This window comes from Coturnix japonica, chromosome 1 (genome assembly GCF_054131305.1).
Source record: "Coturnix japonica strain WE chromosome 1, WE-NBRP24, whole genome shotgun sequence".
In the NCBI taxonomy this organism is placed as follows: domain Eukaryota; kingdom Metazoa; phylum Chordata; class Aves; order Galliformes; family Phasianidae; genus Coturnix; species Coturnix japonica.
The window spans coordinates 159,459,153-159,478,707 of record NC_140663.1 but is presented as its reverse complement, the minus strand read 5'-3'; the positions used below and the strand labels follow the sequence as shown (position 1 = coordinate 159,478,707).

General features: G+C 43.5%; 1 long non-coding RNA gene across 6 annotated transcripts in view; it reads left to right on the top strand.

Moving 5' to 3' along the window:
* The window catches only part of LOC107308251 (uncharacterized), a 49,707-nt gene that overhangs the window by 3,090 nt on the left and 27,062 nt on the right, over positions 1–19,555 (top strand). For 3 of the 6 annotated variants that reach the window (XR_014942157.1, XR_014942155.1, XR_014942156.1), the window contains exon 2: positions 869–950. This is a non-coding gene — a long non-coding RNA (uncharacterized LOC107308251). Of the gene's footprint in view, positions 1–868; positions 951–11,206; positions 11,454–12,794; positions 12,915–19,143; positions 19,241–19,555 lie in introns of those variants that run through there. The other 3 variants (XR_014942159.1, XR_014942158.1, XR_014942160.1) reach the window with 3 other exon arrangements.

The following is a 19,555-nucleotide window of genomic DNA, read 5'->3' as shown; positions in this document are numbered from 1 at the left end:
AGATGATGCTGGCGGTTGTCACTGGCTGTGGTTAGACAGGCTCCAGCTGTAGTGGTGGAGAAGGGCATTACTCACAGCTGAACCCCAGAGACTTATCATGCCCCTTTGCAGCGATCTGCAAATCTGCCAGCTGAGCTGATTGCATGCCCTCTCTCTCTGATTTATTCTAGTCAGTTCAGTCAGAAGCTGGTAGAAATTAATGGAGCTCTTTTGCTGTGAATGTTTGATTTGGTTCAAAAGTGTCTCTTAAGGTAGAATAATTGCAGGTGCTGTCAGGTAAGTTTAAAGCTATTCACAGTTAGGGTCTGTATCAGATTAACAAAACTGGTTTCTAAGTTGATTTGGTTGTTGTTACATAAATTCCATAGACTGTGTCTAACTTAGGTGGCTGGTAGAGGCTTTTAGCACAGAGTATCAGGGAACTTCATTGGTAATCTTCTCCCACACACTACAGGAAAAGACTGAGAGTGTGGAGTGAGATACCTATGAATTGTGAACTGCCATTTGCTTTTGTCTTCTCTTCCCCTTGCAATTATATTTAACTTGACTACTGGAATTATTATGCCTTTGTAATAATGTTTAATGCTCACGTGCAAACATAACTCTTTACCAAAGGTCTTGTGGGTTACATTGAGAAATGCTGTAATAATAGAAGGTAAAAAACAATAGGGAAGCAATTGAGAAAAGGAGGAGGATGTTACATATTCATGGCCATTAACCTTCTGGGGGAAGTTATGCACGACTTAGTGAAGGCAGCAGTAGATACACACTGTTAATTTCCATACACACATAGTAATTCTTCTCCTGCCTAGATATTTTTATTGGGTGAAATTTATCACGTTGACACATCTACTCATTTCTTTTCTAGGAAGCTCCATCAGAGCCTGAACCTCCAGAATTTGTGATGGAATAGCAACATAGAAGGATGCAGTCAACGTCTTTCACACAAGGTATATCTCAAATGCCATGGATTGTTTATAAAGAGCAGTTCAAGGGAAAGCAGTTGCTTTGCACTGGTGATCGTATTTAACCAAACAGCATTTAACTGTTCAGATGTAGACATCTTCTTGTAGACTTGTGTATCTAAATTAGACTTCCTTTAGTTTTTCTTAATAGTGGAGAGAATCACAGAATTGTAGGGGTTGGAAGGGACCTCTAGAGATCATCGAGTCCAACCCCCCTGTCAAAGCAGGCTCCCTACACCACATCACACAGGTAGGCGTCCAGGCGGGTTTGAAGATCTCCAGAGAAGGAGACTCCACCACCTCCCTGGGCAGCCTGTTCCAGTGCTCCGTCACCCAAGAGAGAGAGAGGTACTTGTTGACCAAGTTGGACTATGTTGTGAGTACATTTAATTTTTCCAGTTTTACAGGAGGGAGTGAGCGCCAATCACCATGAAATTAGGTGCCTGCCCTGTAGATCCTTAAAGTCAGCTGAGAGGAGTGCTGTGTAATGTGTCTATTACATTGTTAGAGAGCCCTAGAGAAGGATGCCGTGATAGTTACGACTAAATTGATTGAAATTATGAAGAACAAGGCAATGTCAGAAGTATAGAAAATGCAGGTAGAAAAAAGGTGGATCTTTCTACTGGGTTGTTGCAAGTCCACAGTAAGCTGGAAAAAATGGTGATTCTGCTTTTATTCTTTGGACAGAAATTAAAATAATTATCAGAAGCCAGGACATTGTGTTTCCTGGTATATTTAATAAGCAAAAGGATTTTGCATCTGCTATAGCATTAACCTTTGGAGAAGGAGTAAGAAAGTAGCTGACAGTAGTCAGAGAGGAAGACTTCAATGGAAACCTAAGAGAAAATGGAGCCAGGCCCATGAAGTTGTGTGTCAGCAATTGTTACCTAAAAATGGGATAGGAAAATAAAAAGTTTATTCACATCATCCCAGCCTTGTGGTGCCTCACCAGATGGTGTAAGGTGGCAGAGTTCCATGAATTTCATCTGTGTGCTAAGGCTGACAACCTAGAAGAAGTCTGTGGTACACAGTTAAGCAAAAATTGTTTGTTAGTATAACTCTTCCGTGGTAAAGTGTTGATCTTAGGCTGTGGTGCTAAAGATATGACGCTTCTGGAGTCTGTCCCTCTGCAGTAATTCTGAAAGTTTTTGACCAGTTTCATCTACATTTGACAAAAGGGTGGATGCCTTAATGATAACTGAGTTGCTTTTAGTTTTTAGTAAGTGGTGTGGTAGAAGGAATGGGCTCAGTTGGTGCTTCTGCCGAGTGCAAATTAGGCAGAAATTAAATGTTGAATATTTCACTTGGCAACAAGCTGCCCAGTCAGAATTCTTTAAGTGTCCGACTGCTCCATGCATACTGCTGCTTGCTGCATCCACCTCTGTGCACAGCCCTGGTTTTATGCGTGACCCATAGGCAGCTGTTTTACCTAAGTATGATTGCTGAGGGGAAACAATTACAAAACCATAGGATACCAGCCTTCAGTGGTTTGAACCAAACAGTTATCTCAGTTGAGTCTGTTAACTGGGACATGGCCATAAATTTAGCTCATGCTGGTATATATTATTCTCCTTCTCCTGTCGATACTTCTCTAACTTAGAAGTAGCAGCTTCAAATATGGGAGCAGCTGGACAGCTTTTTACACACTGCTTAGGTGTCCAAACCAGTGGAATAAACAAAGCATAGTCTAATACATATTAATGGCTTGTCCAGCATCTTCGATTTATTAGGCATTTCAGTTCCAGCTCTGCAGCGTGAGATATTAGAAGATGAATTGGCTTTAACAATCCATTCCTGTAAACACATTCATCCAGAACAGAAGATAGCTACATATAAGGAGTGTTCTTCAAAGTATCAGTAATCCTTTTCAGGGTTGTCTTGAACACCCCTTTGAATAATACTGTGATCAATGGCAGTGATGGTGGTTGTGTTTGGAACATCTGAGGAACAAATTATGTTCTGGTATTTACGTAAGTATCAGGAATCTGCAGGTCAGGAGTGCAGAAGGTAAGCAAACCAATGGCCATTTGTATTAGAAAAACGGCTTTTGTCATTCATTGATAACTTGTTACTTCCATTTAGCGGTACATAAGCAGTTCTAAGTCACAGAATCACAGAATCACCCGGGTTGGAAGGGACCTCAAGGATCATGTAGTTCCAACCCCCTGCCTGGCAGGGCCACCAAACATACACATTTACTAGATCAGGTTGCCCAGGGCCCTGTCCAACCTGGTCCTGAACACCTCCAAGGACGGGGCATCCACAACCTCCCTGGGCAGCCTGTTCCAGGGCCTAACCACTCTCCTAGTAAAGAACTTCCCCCTAACATCCAACCTAAATCTTCCCTCTTTCAACTTAAAACCATTTCCCCTTGTCCTGCTATTGTCAGCCCTGAGTGAATAGGAGCAATGTAGTAAATGGCAAAATGTAATTACTAATGAAAATTTAGCCAAAATTACTAATGGACTTTTAAAAGTGCTTAAGGAGAACAAAAAAATTTAAATAAGATATGTCGGTGATCATTTCAGTAATGATGTTTTCCCATCCTGGTCTTCTGGTATGATTATTGTAGGGAATATACTGTGGTTTCCATGTGAACAACTTAATCTGCTTCATATTTTGAAGGAAATAAAATGGGAATCGTTTTATAACTTTGAAATTTGGGCTGTACTTGCAAGATGTGCATTTGTTAACTGTTCATTTATTTAATAAATGAGAAACACAGTTGTGTCAGTAGAGGGTCAGCGGCACAAAGAACCGTATCTCATAAAAGAACAGACATTGTTATCATAGCTTTGGTTAAACTTATTTTAAATCATTATAGCATCCCATTCACATTCTTGGAGGGAATGTTCACTGCGTGCATTTTAAACACACAACTTAGATGCCTAATTTAGGAGGCTTGTCTCCCCAGATGCCTTGCATAGTTGAAGGAGTGAGAGAGGCTCCTCCAGAGAGCAATTCAGGCTTATGTTAGTGAAGCTTTGGCTCTGAATTATCATCTGGAGGAGCCTCTTCAGCTTTGAGAGCTGTTCTATGCTATTCTTTGCGTCTTTTCCTTGGCAACAAAACTGAGTGAACTAATCTCCACCCCTCAACACTTGCTTATCACTGTCACTTGTGCCGGCACAGCTGTTTATGTGGTGACACTGGCAGCTAGGTTGGTGAAATCATCAGAGTTAAAAGACACTGCGAGAAAGAAGATGTCGCTCGTAACACAGACCACACCTCTGATCTGGTTTATTGTCTGACTTTGTAAACTTTTAAACCTGCATGTCTGAGGAAGCGATGGGCTTTAGCAAGAGTCAGAAATGAATTCTTGAACATGGGGACCTGTTTGCTGAGTGTACCCCCAGAAACAAGATGTATTCAGCTTCAGGGTTTGAGTTCAGGAGACCGAGTCCTTTGTCAGAGTATCATTCTGTTCATGTACATTATTTTTATAACAGTAGTTTTTCACAAATTTCCTAGAGGTGCTTTTATGGTTTGCATCGCTGTAAGAAACAGATAATCTAACCTTGTATATCTGTTACTTGTGTGAAAACAGCCATGGTTTATTAACAAAACAGCATGTAGGATTTAGAAATGTACCAGGAAAAGGTGTGATAAACTGTGTAAAGAGAGCGTATAAGCATATATGAGAGCACGGTGTAGCTACTAACATAAAGCAACTGCAATCAAGTTGGAGTAGCCGAAGAAGTTCACCATCTTTCATCAGACACTAAACACTAAAGGCAATTGACTTCTGCACATGAGCGAATTGCCTTAGATTATTTTCAAAACCATTGGAAAGCCTGGCCTTTTGAATGGTGATTCAGTTGACCTCTGTTAGATATATGCTATAGGAAAAAAATGAAGCAGTCCTGTAAGGTCCAGTTTGTCTCCATTGGCTATGGAGGGAGGTGAACTGCCTATGTCAGTTATGAAATAGCTGTGCTGGGCCAACTGAATCCCACCCACGGACAGCACGGCTGCTCCCCATACATAGCACCACAGACTGCAGGGAATATACTGACCTCTAAAACCACTCACACTTGGCTGCAAGCATGACAGACTAAAATGCCATTTTCTGATCATTAAAAATCACTCCACCTCTAAAGGGATTTGATGCCACCAGTGACCAACGCTCAGACACTTCTGCTGTCTCTTAATGTAGTTAAGACATTTTGTGTTGTCATTGTATTAACTGTCATGTTTTAAAAGTGTCCTCTTAAAACAATTAGGAATGCTGGCCGCAAACCCAATGAGGTGAGAAATTTGTTAATAGGTTTTAATAGTTAATAATTTTTACATGGCATCTTGGGTGCTGCTTTTTAAAGCCCCATAGCCATCAGGATAGATTTCTTAATAACCTGTGAAGAGATTCTTTTGTTATATATTTAACTATGACCTTCTGTAACTTGACCTGGCTAATTGCTTTTTCTGGCTGTAGTCTCATCTCACGGTCCTTCTCCATTAAAGTAAGAATGAAAACATTCATATAAGAATCACTGGCTTGGCCCAAGCTGCAGAGTATTGCTGCCGACTGCTCTGCCTGCACCACATAGCCCTGTACACTGGATCTTATCTGTGTACTTTGTGGTATCTGCCTGGTCCTGCAGCAGAATTATTATTTTAATGTATTTTTCAGCTTAGAGTGTGATATGTGAGGGCTGTACAGCATCCTGCCAGAGTGGTGGTGTTATAACTTGACATGTAGTATTACGTGTCCTCTGGTACAAGTGAGGGTGTTTGGAGGAGGGGGTTTGCTGAACCCCTGGGGACAGTGTTGCACAACAACAGGGATCCAAGGATGCCTGTTACGACATTCCAGGCTTTACTGTCTTCTGGGAGTAGTCCTGCAAATGAACTACTTAAGACCCATGCCTTATCTTAAAGGTAAGACCTGTAATCAAACAGATCACAAGGGAGAGAGCTGACAGCTAAGCAGTGGGGATGATCAGCTTCTCTTGGCTGTGTTGTAGGTACAGTGTTTTAAGTGCCTAGTTTGGTCCTGTGATGGAGTGAAAATGACATAAACACATAGTTTCATACAGGTTAACTGAGTACATACAGTAACTGTAAATAGACATTGGAAACAGAAGCAGTTAATACAATATATTGCAAGCACCTTAGCATTTCATGCATGCTGCTGAAATAAAGCCACTTACATTCCTGGCTAGTAGCTCTACCTGTGACTCAGAGGAGCTTTGACTGGCTCTTAGATCTAAAGATGAAATTCTCCTTACTGAGATACCATATAGTTCAATGATAGTCTCAGTAGGGAGGTAGCGGAAAAGTGGAGTAGATTAAATTAATTGTTGTATGGATGCTCTTCATACATTGCGTGGGATGCTTATATTCTTCATTATACCATATGGTATCCAATTGTAACATGATAAAATTACTAATGCAGGATAATAAATTACATCATGATTATGTGTTATAGGTCCCACCTCATACATGCAAAACAAGTAATTATAGTTGGAGTGAATAATGGAGATTTGATTGTTACATCTAGGAAGACATTTAAAAGGACACAATGTTGTTGTTAAAGGCGAGAGTTGTATCTTCTGACTTTACGTATTCAGTAAAGACACCATTAGTGTCTTGTTGCTGAAATAAAGTACTGTTGTGATGCTAGTAGGATTTACTTACCATTAAGCCTCTCAGACAAAGTGTAAGGGAAGTGAAAATCTGGAAGTTGGATGAGGGGAGAGTGGAGGTTGTTCTCCATCTTGCCTTTCTCTTATACCTGACCCTGGACTGTTCTTACTCCTATCCACCGCACTGTAATGGAGATTGTAAGCCAAGGTGACACTAGAGCCCTGGAGCTTCCTCTTTGTTCCATATTACTTGAATTTAAAGTGAACCAGACCAACAGTCCCTGCATGGCCCTGGGTAGTGTAGGTCATCCAGTGACTCCATAAGAGCACTGATATTTCCTGGTACACTTACAGTTGCGATGCTCTTATGTTGTTAGTCTGTCACTCAGCGCTAATTTAGATTGAGTAATCCCAATTCGTTCTGTCCTTTCTGATAAATCAGGGAGGTGTGGGGATTAAGTATTGCATTAATTGTTACCCTTTCATGGACTCCTTCCAGTTCACAGCTTTCAAAGGCATGATGGCCACACTCAACAGTGAAAATCTAGGGACTCGCTTGGCAGTGTTTACAAGCATAAAGTAGTTTTTGTCTCATCTCTTTCTGTTTTCACTTTCTGTTTTCACTGAGTTTCTACACTTTCCAATTTTTCCAAAGCCACAAAGAAAAATCCAGTAGTTTTGTTGGTGCATACGGCTTAAGGACTTGGAAGATACCTTCAATACAGAACGTTTCACAGGACTACACCGTATACCACAAAATGATTATTAGCATGTTAATTTAAAGCATATCACTCTATAGATTAGTTCATAAAGAGGGAGGAAGGAAGATATTTAGCTCCAGACAGCACTTGCAATAGAAGTTGGTTATTTCTCTACAGCATCTTTCCTTTGAAATATCACTAAATGATTTCCAGAGAGAGGAAGAACGTAATGTAATGATCCCTTGCACAGTTCCAACACTTTTCATCAGAGCATCTCAAAGCACTTCAGACAGGCCTGAAAGCTTGTCTGTTCCCCAACTATATCAGTTGGCCTAATAAAAGATATTATATCTTCGCGCACACCTTGTATTGTTTAGCGCTCAATCATTGTTTTACAGATAACTAGAAAGAGGCACAAAGAATCTATGTAGTTTAGTTTCAGACAATGAATTCTGTGGGGTCCCATTTTTCAGTGAGGCTCCAGGCTTTGCAGGATACGTGTTCTCAGATTACGGTCAGGTGTGGAGCAAAGTGTTTGTCCCACTGACATCCATGGCAAAATTCCCATTGATCCGAATAACAGTGAAATCATGTGCTAGCTTTTCTAACTGCTGCCTGCCAGAATCGACTTCAGACCTGCACATCCTGCCTTATGCGTCACTATTAGTAATGAAGGTTCTGCAGCCCACATCGTGTCTGCCGTTATGTTCTCAAGAAGTGATCAAGACAAGTCTAAATGAAGAATGAGAGACCCCAGCAATGGGAGGGGTCGTTGCACAGTCAGTGTACTTGTTAACAGTCTCCTTGCAGTTACTGCAGATGAATCCATCTGCCTTTTATGCACACACTCCGTGCTGACGAAATGAGCCATATGAGAGCTGTTTGAGTCAGCTTGCACTGACGTGGATGCGTGCTGTCCTCGCTGGCAGGTGTCCCAGGTTACAGGTGTACTGCCAAGACCTCTGCAAAGCCCGTGTCATGTCCCTGCTGTCACATTTGACTTTTTCTGATTAAAAGACAGTCTAACATTTTTGAGCAAATTGAGAGATCTCATCCAGCTTTGTAAGTGCCTAGTTAAGACAGTGCATTTGGCTCTATGGCACCACGTGCGGCTATAAACAAGCGCTGTCTTGAGAAAATAGTCTCAAAGAATAGTCTTTCCACTAAAACACTCATGAAGTACGCACTATCATCAGAAGCTGTATGCTATAAGAGAAATAAGCAATTTAAAGTACAGATTATAACGGAACACAAAGGGAGAAAATGCCTGTGTATGCGGTGTACAGAGGTCCTCTTTTTGCTGTTGAGGATGGCTGAATGTGGTCCTGGTAAGGAAAAAAGGATCATTCTCTCTCCCTTTATTGTCCACTTGTTCCATATTGTAGGAGTCTTCTCAAGCTTACTGAAGGTATGGCAACACTGTCCTGGTATATTCTTGATAATTTCTATGTAGATGCTCAGTGAATACTCTGGCTGTTGTGCTAGATGGAGAGAGGGGAGCTGTTGCTCATCTGGCATTTGTTATCTACAGCTGTCTTTCCCTCTTTCATAGTTCTTTCAGGTTATGGATAAGCTAGAGGAAAATAAAAGGAAGTTTTTCATACCACCAGTTTCAATTTGAAGCTGAAGAACTCCAAACTGCTAGTCTCACAAAAACATTCTCATGTCTTTTTGGCTGAATTAAATGTTGGTCTTTCTATTATGTCTTATGAGCTGTTTGTGGATCTTTATATCTCCGATCATTCTCTCCGTGTGTTGGAAAACAATATGTGGGAGTTTCTTTCCGTACCAGATCTTTGTGGGTTACTTGCTAGTAAACTAATTTTATATGACTCAGATTTAAATAATAAAAAGGCTTAACTCCAGCCCAAGAAGAGTTTATTGTCCACAACTGTAGCCTAGAGACAAACCCCAGCACCTTTGGGACTCAGCTGAGGCAGCAATTAGGCAGCATTTTATTGTGATGCAGTGAATACGCAAAAGATGAAGCTGGGCTACTCTTGAGAGCTTAGAAACAAAATTGGCTTCCTGGAGAGAGAACATAAGAAATCTGGCAACCTAAAAATATTTAAAGAGCTTAGGGTTTCCAGGGGAGAATTTCAAGCTATTGAAGTGGAAAAGACTGAGCATTTGCTAAGATTGAAAAAGAAAAAAGGGGAGGGGGCTACATGAAAAACAACAAAGTGTACAGATATATATATATATTTTACTGTAGCATGTTTCAAAGGGGGAAATACAATAAACCTGAAGTCGGTCTGTAGCACAGACGTCAATGCAGTGTTCCAAATCAAACAGCCTTGGTTTGAAAACAGGAGTCAGAAGCTATTTTTTTTCATCTCAGAATTATGAGTGATGGAGGCCAAGAAACCATTAAATGAGGTGAAAGGTCTAGGCTAGAGGGCATCTTGAGCAAGTCTAATGAAGTCATGGTTGCTTCAGTGGCCACGTTCCCAAGGGATTTTGCTGTGTCTGTCACTGCTTCTCTGTTCCTCCTCTGGATCTGGCTTTGCTCTTACGTTCCAGGAACCCTGTGTAGCCCTACTCCAGCAGCTCGGTGGCGTGTAGCATCCCCGTGTCAGAACAAAGACACGCGGAACATGATTTAGCTCACCCAATGTTTGATGTCTGTTGTACATACGTTTACCTGTGGGCTGGTCTTGCCTGCCTGCCTTTATTGTCAGCAAAGAGTGGCAGGAGCTTACAAGGCACAATTTAGCTCAACTGAGTGTGAATTTCTAATGTATGCTAAAAGTGCCAATTTATCTGTGACTTAAAATGGAGTCTTAAGGTGATTAACTCACAAATGGACGCCTACAGTTTAAACATCTCCATTTGTTCAATGAACTCTACCCACACAATGAGCATTACTCCAGTGCAGACTATATATTAGGGCTTTCTCTGCTGTGTTTGGGCTTATCCCTTCATACACCTTGTATTTAAGCCTGTATTTAGGACTACAACAAAATAACTGGTTTTGCTTGTGTCCCAGCATGAACAAGTGGACTAGGAGGTGCACAGTGTTTACCTTATTGTCCTGTCCTCTTTGCCACTCTTTCACATTACCTTGACTACCCTGCCTCAGCCTTACAGCTCCACTCATGATTTTGTGTGTCGGAGGCAAGTCTGTCCAACAACAGAAGAAACCCCTGCACCGAGGGACGGAGCCGGATGACTGATCAATGTGGGAGAGCATGCTCTGCTCCTGTGTACCTAAGTAAACTTCATCTGCATAATGTGTTGATGTCTCTGTTGTGTTGACTTTGACAGAGCAAGCCAGAAGATGAGAGCAGTCCTTGATTTTTAAATAGTCCCATGAGCCATACCCATCCTGTGCTGAATGCACTCAATTCCTTCCCTCAGCCAAGGGCTTCCCTTTCACGTGTTCTATGTCATAGGCTTCCCACTCAGTGATTCCACCACTAACTGAGAGGTTTCTACGCTATGGTTGTGATTTGCAGGACAGATGAAGTTTGTTGCTTTTATCATTAATATGGCAGTGTATCGGCCTTGCTTCAGCAACTCCAAGGCTTCCTGCAAGCTGCCTCATATTCCAGGCTTTTATTGAACCATACACACAATGCTGTACGTATTGCAAAGCCACCCTGCTCATCCTGCTCTTGGTTATTGCTAAATTGCCTAGAATCCATCTCTTTTGTTTGTGAGAAATTAGGCACCTCTGGTAAACAATAAACAGCAGGAAAAAGGATGGCATTATCCCATCTGAAGCATACCAGCGTAGCAGCCAGTTTCTGGATACACCATTCACAGAGCAGAAAACAAACTGCTGGCTGGTGTGCAAACGTTACTGCAAACACAGCATTCCCCTGGGAGGCTGAGCTGTAATGTGCACAGACAACGTGGAGCGGTTCTGGATGAGCAGAGGACATGCGTATCACAGCACGTTGCAGAAGGCTGTGGTTCTGGTATGCTGTGGTGTAAGGCCTGATGTGTATTTAAGGCATTTCCTGCTTCAGCAACATTTGCTAGGAGTCTGATGCACATTTCCTATAATTTCCAGAAGTAAACTTGCAGTCACATCTGTGGGAGAGAGGGAATCAGAGCCTATGGCCAGAACCTGTGTGGAAGCGCACCCTGGCCATGTCAGTGGTGAGGGGCAGTGCACACTGCACAGCTCCCTATGATGCCAAAGAGGGGACATTGCTGAGGAGCTGCTCAAATACACTCATTCCTGACGGCACCAGGTAACCTGCTTAATGCTTAAAATCCTGTTGCTCTCCAAAAGAAATACGGAGGAGAAACTGTGTGGTGGAGATCAGGCTCAGTGGTATGTGGAAATGCTCAGCATAAGCTATGAAGGGAGCTGGGCATACCTTATAGGAGTTTTATTGCTTGCAACAGCCATCTGCAGCCTAAGAGTCAGGGCCTCACACAAGGAATCCAGAGCTGCCTGCCTTTCTGCAGTACACCAGTTCTTTCTGAAAGAGCACTGGCAGAGAAATAACAGATTGCAGCAAGACTGGAGAGAAACAGGTACAATCAGTTGTCATATTGCTGGGTGACAAGAAAAGAAATGTTTTTATGCCTACCGAGATGTGACTAGCTTGTCAGTTATGTAATCTGCTAAATCATGCTGTTGTCATGATCAGTGAGTAGTTTTTACGGCAGCAGACCTTAGCCAGCTTCTTGGCATTAAGGATCTGGGCTGTACTGCACTAAACATTAAGCACAGCTATAGAAAGGACTGAGAATTTTCCATGGATTGTGCTTGTGGCCATGTATTTGGTATTCTTAAATTAACCTGAATTTGAGATATGCAGTGATTTAAAACCAAGCAGACTCTTCTGAAAGTGTTTTCTTGTCAGCGGTGGTGGTGGTTTGGGATTTTGGTTGTTTTTTAGTTGCTTGTTTTATGCTGTATATGTGATATGTAGTTCAGCCAAAACAGGGCTTATATTTTGGTAGACCTGACTGGGGGCCAACCGTGCAAAGCGTGAGATCAGAAAGTGCTTCTTTAGGGCACTTCAGAAGCGCCAACAGCGCTTTGTACTTTTGCTGAGTAGTGCTTTTACCGTCTCAAAGCATTTTACAAACTGAAGTGGTAATCCTGACTCTGCACTAAGAGATACCAGCATTATTTTCATTACAGATAGGAAAAATGAAGAAACAAAAGGGGCGGGGAGTGATTCATGTCTTGTCAGTGGCTGTGACTCCTTTCTCTTGTCCGGATTTTTTGCTCTAAGCACTAGATGCGTTGTTTCTTAGGTGTTATCACCACCATCCTTTAGCTGATGAACAGTGGGGCAGGAAGTAAAATGAATCCGAGTGAGGCCAGTATTCTTCTCAGGAGATATTGATACCAATGGAACTGGAGTAGCTGCTTTGAAATTACTGCAGTCATTAAAGAACAGTATATTTTAGGAAGGAAGGAAGTCTTATGAGCAGAACTCACAAAGACTGATACCAGAGAGTAGCTGGATGACTACATTTTGATTATGGTAATTATTTCTTTCTTCTTTATGATGTAACAGGGGTTGGTAAATGGCATTATTCTCCTTGTTTTACTGTTGCTTTATTTTGGTCCTGGGAACGCTGTCTCCAATGAAGCCATTGTTCACTAGGTGCTTTGAAAACACAGTGACACCAGGACCCTGTGACATTCCTGAGCAAGATGTGAAATTAACCAAAATAGGGAAATGGAAGAGGTAAGGTGACTTGCGTCGAGACAATGAAATGAGGTGATACTGCAGGACACAACCCAGATCTCTTGAACACCAGGATACTGTCTGCCTCCCAGCAGCTGTCTGCACAAGCAGACTCAGCTTCTGGAATTACAGGTTCCACGTCGTGGAATAGAGAGAGAAGAAACCAAGATCCCTTTCCAGGCAGAAAGGAGCCCAGACAAAATGCGTTGAGTATCAGTGCGGTGGGGAACTGCTGTTTTAGTTCCTGTCATGTGGTTCCGTTGCAGGAGTGACATCCCCTCCAACATCCCTCTCAGCTCTGTTCCCTGCTGTGCTCCTCACTGGCTGCTCCCCATGCTCGTGTCTAAGTGACAGAGGCAACCAGGACATGCCTTTGGGAAATCAGCTCCTCCCTGAATACTCCGTTTGGAGAAGAAGAGGGCTGTGATTATTGCTCCCAGAAGAACTGTAATAGCTATTTACCCACAGCAAGAAAATGTTATTTTTGGGCAAAAGGGAGCTGTAATGTTTTCCTGTTACAGTAGTTGGCAGCATTTCTCTATAGCCCAAACATCTTCCTTAGCGGGATCTTTACTCGTTGCTGTAACTTTACTAGAGGAAGAGAAGTATGTGAATGTTTTTGGAGTTCAGACAAAATATAATGACTGTAGGATAGCTCTAAACTCTGGGAGCCCCATAATGATTGAATGAAAGAGTGGCAGAGTGGGATCCAGAACCAGGAGCCTGAGCTGAGAGGAGGTGGGTGGTTAAGTACGGTGTGTATGTACAATGATTGTCAGAGGACAGGCCATTTGGAATACATACAGTAAGGGTATAGCTTTTGTGGGTTTATCCAGATGTTTTGACTTACTGAATTTGAGTGGTGGCATGGGGAAATGGGAACCAAATGAGTTAGCTGAGACAACTGCATTTGGAGGTCAGCTTCATTGAGTAACCTGAACAAAAATTCCAAGGTGGATTTCATGGAAATACGTAATGAGAAAGTTAGGTAGTGACCTGCCTCTCTTACAGAGCCATCCCGCGACCCTGATTTTCTCTCTCGTTATTATCTTGTCTCTAATCTGTCACAGCTTCAGGGGAAGGTTACTGGAGAGGCTGCTTTGGGTTAACCCTGGTAGAAGGTGTGTTACCCTGCGGCTTCATCCTACAGTGCCTACACAGACTTGAAACAGCAAGGGAGGAACAAGCTCTCCTCGGGGGTCCTGTTCAGCCAGTTGCCAGTGTTTGCCCAGGTTTTCCTTTTTAACAGAGTAAGTGCTAGAGCCTCATCTCCACAACTCCAATGCAGCTGCCTGCATCACTGGCACTTCACCAGATGCCCTCCTCAGGCATCCACCACAGATACTCTCCCATCATAAACGGCCAGCAGCCTCAAACAACAAGGAAGACCACTTGATTTTGGTCTTCACTTTGTTCCCTCAAGAGAGCAAGCTGCTGGTACAGGGTGTAGAAGGCAAAGTGTGTGAGGAGCGGCTGAGGCCCCTGTTGTGCTTAGCCCAGAGCAGGGCAGGCTGGTGCTGAGGGAAAGGGGCTGCACCACAGGGCGGTGGGCAAGGAACAGCCTGCACAGGGCAGTGGGCACAGCCTGAGTGCCGGAGCTCAGGGAGCGTTTGGACAGAGCTCTCAGACTTTGGAATTGGATTTGGGGTGGTGCTGTGTGGAGCCAGGGGTTGGACTTGATGATCCTTCTGGGTCCCTTCCAACTGGGGGTATTCTATGATTCTATAACCACGATGTTGCAGATGTTAAATCTAGTGCACCAGCATTGAGCTAGTGTGAAAGGCTGAGTGCATAGCTGGATGGTAAAACAGTTAACACCTTAGGCCTACATACCATAGGAAAACCCCTCAGTTACATGTATATCAGATGTATGGCACCATTATGTAACACATGGCTGTTAAACCCCTTTTCTGTATGTTCAAAGGAATGGAGGAATGCATGCATCCCTTCCCAAGGCAGCTGCCTTCTCTAACCCCCCACAGCTTTTGGGGAGGTCTACAAGGTACCTTGGAAGCCCTTATCAGGTGCACAGCCTAGCCAGCAAGCTGAACCACACAAAGATTAACTCTACCAAAGGGAGAGGGAGGAGGGAGGATTGCATTGAGACCAATCAGCCCCCGGTGCCGCAGTCTGACCAGCCAAAGGAGCACAAGTGTCAGCACAGAGGGAGCATGGGCATGTGGCTGGGAGAGCTGCCTTTTGGCAGGAGATCAGCAGTGGATCAGCATAGGCTGGTTGTGAAACTGCACATTCCTGTAGTCCCCGAGCTGCCAGAATCAGGAACCAGAGTCATCTGTACTGTAGCCGGATAGTTCTGCAGTGAATGTTGATACCTTGGAGATACATGAAATCATTCACCAGCTGAAAGGAACAGACTCAGACCACTTGTGCACTGAGGGTGACCCAGAGTTATCCCAAGGGAGTAAGTGCCTTGGGGCAGAGCTGGGGCCTTTTTCTCCAGAGCAGCTGGCATCAGTAGCTCATACAAGAACAAAAGGAGATAGCCACATTGGGGTTTGCACCAGAGAAAGGGAGAATGCAAGTTAACTTTACAGGGTGCCTTTAAAACAATGATACCCTATTTTGGATATTGTTTCAGTAGTTTGCAGTAGTAGTGATGTCAGGCTATAAGCAATGCATAGTTTGTATGTGGACATAAGAACTTTAAGTAGACCAGCTGATCAGGCTTATGTTGCAGACCTCACAGCCCTCCTTCAAAGCTTGTTTCAGATTGGAAGAGCTTGTGTCTCCAAAGCCTTCTTTTCCCTTTGGGATGGTTTGGTTTTATAAACCTCTTTCCTACCAGTCTTGCTTCATTCCTAGTTCAGGGGGGCTCTCTAGGCCAAAGTTTCATCTCATTGAATATCACATTAAATATACATTGGAGGTGAGATCACACTGCGCTCTGAGTTAATTCTTCTCCCTTTTCTTCCCCCTGACCAGGCATAGCCACACATCATCTAGTGAAGTGACAGACAAGTTATTTAACCCCTTTGTTTTAAGATAGTAACCCAAAGGAAAAGGCCTTTCCAAGACTTTGTTGCTCATTAAACTGTGGTGCTTATCCACCACTCCCGCAGTGGGATAGACACAAGCAAAAGACACTAATTTTTCAGACACATTGCTTAATACAAGAGCAGTAACCTTGAAGAGGCCCACAAGGTAACTATTGCCTAAGGTACTTTCTGGCTCAGGTAGCTGCTGTTGTAAAAGGGAACTTGACCACCTCATACTGAGGTTCAGAGGTGAAGAGTACACTTTGCAGCGGAAAGCTGGATTCCTTCCTCTCGCACAGCTGCAGCACTGCTGAGGAGCTGAGGAATGCCCTGTAATTCTTCCTGCTTCATGCTTCCTCGCTGTAGCTGCAGTCAGCATTACAGGAAGCAGTGCTGAACACACACCCTCCTTTTGTGCTTACTGAACCCTACGCTGGCAGCAATTGCTTGGCTTTTGTCAGCAAATAAAGAAGATAGCACAAGACACAGAAGATTTATAAGTATAACATCTCAGCACTGCACACTTGGATTTACCCTCACTCAAATCCCATTTACTTTAATAGGAATGTTGGTGCTAACCCCGTGTGATGTTTAGGATATTTACCTCTTAGGGAGCAGATAATCTGGGAAGTAACAAGGTGCCATTTCCTACTGAAGGTATTGTCTGACTGCAACCACATGTTAACGGTACCATTTAGGGCCACAGCAGAGTGAATGTTATGACAGATTCATCATCTGTCTTTTTTAATCTTCAGAGCATAAAATGTTATTTTGGAATCAAACTCCCTAAGTTTGTTAGATTTCTCTTCCCTGTGTAACCGTGCTCCTTGCAGGTGCTGTGGTACCTCAGTTCCTGAACTCCTCCAGGGATGGTGACTCCACCACCTCCCTGGGCAGCCCATTCCAGCGCCTGACCACTCTCTTAGTGAAGAAGTATTGCCTAACGTCCAACCTGAATCTCCTCTGGCACAACTTAAGGCCGTTCCCTCTCGTTATATTACTGTTACATGAGAGAAGAGGTGGACCCCCAGCTCACCGCAACCTCCATTCAAGCAGCTGTACAGAGCAATAAGGTCACCCCTGAGTCTCCTCATCTCCAGACTGAACAATTCCAGCTCCCTGAGCTGCTCCAGACCCCTCACAGCTTTGTTGTCCTTCTCTGGGCATACCCCAGGGTCTCCATGCCTTTCTTGTAGTGAAGGGCCAGAAAGTGAACACAGTATTTGAGATGCATCAGGATGTTATCTTCCATACACCCTAGAAACCTCCAAATCAGTCTAAGAACTGCGAAATGCTGCCTTGCCCTTTCTTTCTCGGGAATTTTGCTTATCCCAGCAGAACCTCAGGACACACCGCTGATGCGTTCTGCTCATCTCCTGACTACAGCTGTATGTGGATGGCTTTGCTGCAGCGGACATGGAGATGAGTTTGGGAACGTATTAATGAGCGTATTAATGACGGATTAACCACAGTCCCTCACCTTGAAATGACTTCGTCTTTATTTCTTATGGAAATGAGGCTTCTGCGATTCGCATGGCAGCTGCATGCATGTGTTTCAGTGTGAGTCTTCCTTCAGGTCTGCCCTTCCCCAGCCACTTTGGAGTGCACAGATCAACTCCAGCAATCTTTAACAGACCACTAACGGTTTTAAAGGTAATTAAGTTGCTAAACGTTCATTAAAGTCGACAGTCAGCTGCTGGAGAAAGAGCTTATTGTCATTTAAAATAACAATGTGGCTCAAGGCACAGTTGCCCCAGAGAATCCCCACCGGAGAGGATGTTGTGCAAGTCCCGTTTTCCTCCCTGCGTGCCTAGTAGCAGAGCAGGATCCTGCCCTAAAAGCTGCAGTTCTTTTGCAGATTGTTTATAACGTTGAAATCACAGATACATTTTTCAATTGGTAATAACTGCCAGACACTAATGAATTCCTCCAAACTCAGGGCAAGACGTAGCAGAGCATGTCTTAGCATCCTGCCAAAGGAGGCAGTTCATGCAAAGCTGTAAAGGGATTACCAGCAGTGTTACCCAAACCACTAGAAATAATCTTGTGGGATTAGAGAAGTGAATTTTGATGTGGTATACGCGGTAGCATCCAAACTGTTTTCATCAGATCTTGACGTTGTGCTTAGCATATGTGTTCTCCTTCACCCATTTTGTACTCACCCTCATCCATTTTGTGAGTGCCAGTGAAGCAGCAGAAACCTCTGCCTAATGCCTCAGAGGAACAGCTGCATTAAGCCAGTTGTCGGTTTGCAACAGAAATTCTCTCCCTTTGCAGCCCTGCCTCACAAATACAGCAGAGCAGCGTCCCAAGTCACAGTGTAAGGAAGTGGGTGGCGCAGAGACACTGCTTCTCCAGAAGCCCCAAGCCCTTGTGCTACTCCACAGTGAGAGGTGATGGGCATTGTGCTCATCCCCCAGCCCAGAGCTACCACTTAAAACAGATGTCTGTGTAAAAAAGGCCTCACACCTGCCAAACCACCAGCCTCAAGCTTCCTTCCTTGTTTCTTCAGGCCTCAGAATAACAAGAGCATTTGTGCAATGTGCAGCGTGCTCTGTGGTTTTCTCTTCTCCCTGAAGACATGCTATCTAATCTCCTCAGAGCAAAAAAATCAAACAGCAGGCTTTGCAAGAGAGGAGAGAAAAGGTTAACAGAGACACCACATGCACTTTGCTCAGCTGGCTTCACTTTTCGCCACACTTGAAAAGGGAAAAAGTGTGGGTCGGTGGCACAGACCTTACAGGAGCATTTGCATCTGGCAAAATGTCTGAGTGCTGCATCTGGGCTGATTGTGAAGTGTCGCACACAGCACATTGAGCTAGAAAAATCAGTTGGCTGGAAAGTCAACTTGAATCAGAAACCTTTAAGGGTTCGACTTGAAGCTGTGGCAAGGAATTGGTGTTTTATTGCTGCTTCTCTTTTGGTTCCTGTTTTTGCTAGCATTGAGAAACGAGGTGCTTAGGAAGCAGCATGGTGTGTAACATACAGTATCAGCGTGTATACAAAGGAAGGAAGATGTGGGCTGCACACTGTTGAGGAAAGATCCTGTTTGTACAGAGAGCTGGAGTCTGTAAAGCAGAACAGAACAGAGATGCAGAAAGAGCAGAAATTAAAGGAAATAAGCCCCAAATGTGAATGTTGTCTGTGTGCAAGAGCCCATGAGAGGTGCTGAAACAGTTTTAAAACCTGGCTTATTTGTCTTTTCTCAGATTTCCTATCATTTAATGGAAGGGAGGAGAGAGAGGAGAGAGGAGACACACTTGGCTGCATTCCTCCACTGGGCTTTTCTTCTGTGTCAGTCCTGCAGCACGTGACTCCTGCAACACTTAGGTTAGCTTCAGATCTGCAAGAGTTGACTCAAGGTTTCTTAGCAGTAATTCCTTGCTGGTTTTTATCCCAACAACACGCGGTTGCAGGAATGGCTTCTGAAAAGGTCCTGTCTGCATTCGTGATTTTTTTGGGAGTGTATAAAAAACCTTCTCGTTGTTCATTTCCATGAAATAATTAACTGATTTGATAAGCTTCAGTTCCTGATAAACATTTGCCTGTTCCACAGATGCTGTGTGTGTAACAGAGGGAAATTACTTCCCTGCAATGTGTGCCCATTTGAGATTATGTACTATTTTGTTAGCCTTTTTAAAGCAC